Below are 595 nucleotides of genomic sequence, written 5' to 3' on the forward strand. Positions count from 1 at the left end.
TTTTTTAAATAAATGCATCAGTGAGGATGAGGAAATGTTTTTTTCCACGGCACCTATGAGATCCCAGGAATGAGACAAGCAGTGATCAGCAGGAATGCCCTGTGGCCCTGCCCTTAGGACTCTAAACACCCCAGCTGGGAGGTCACACCAATGGAGCCTCCTTCCTCCCTTTCCCCAAAAGAGAACAAAGACCTCCAGGAAAGAGAGACAAACAGGAAAGAGGCTGGCAAACAGCATGGCCTCAGGTTGCATTCAACATCTGAGCAAAGCCTCTAGGAAACAAGGAACTGGTCACAAGCATTCAAGTCATCTATTCTGGAGACCCTCCCCCAGCATCACAGTCACCCTCTCTTACGAAAGCAGAGGGCATACATGTGAGCAGGCAACAAACAAAACAAATCTCAACAGCCTTCCATCCATGGCCACAGAAAGGGACCCGGCTCCCTCCACTTGGTGTTGTTTCCGAAGCCATGAAACTGGACAACTGCAATCTCACACAGAAGGCTGCAGGGCCTTCAGCTCCTCCTTGTGCTGGAGGCCCATCCCGATGCCACACATAACAGGAGAGCTGCTGAGAAACAGCGGGCTCAAAAAA

Source organism: Meleagris gallopavo, chromosome 3 (genome assembly GCF_000146605.3).
Source record: "Meleagris gallopavo isolate NT-WF06-2002-E0010 breed Aviagen turkey brand Nicholas breeding stock chromosome 3, Turkey_5.1, whole genome shotgun sequence".
NCBI lineage: Eukaryota > Metazoa > Chordata > Aves > Galliformes > Phasianidae > Meleagris > Meleagris gallopavo.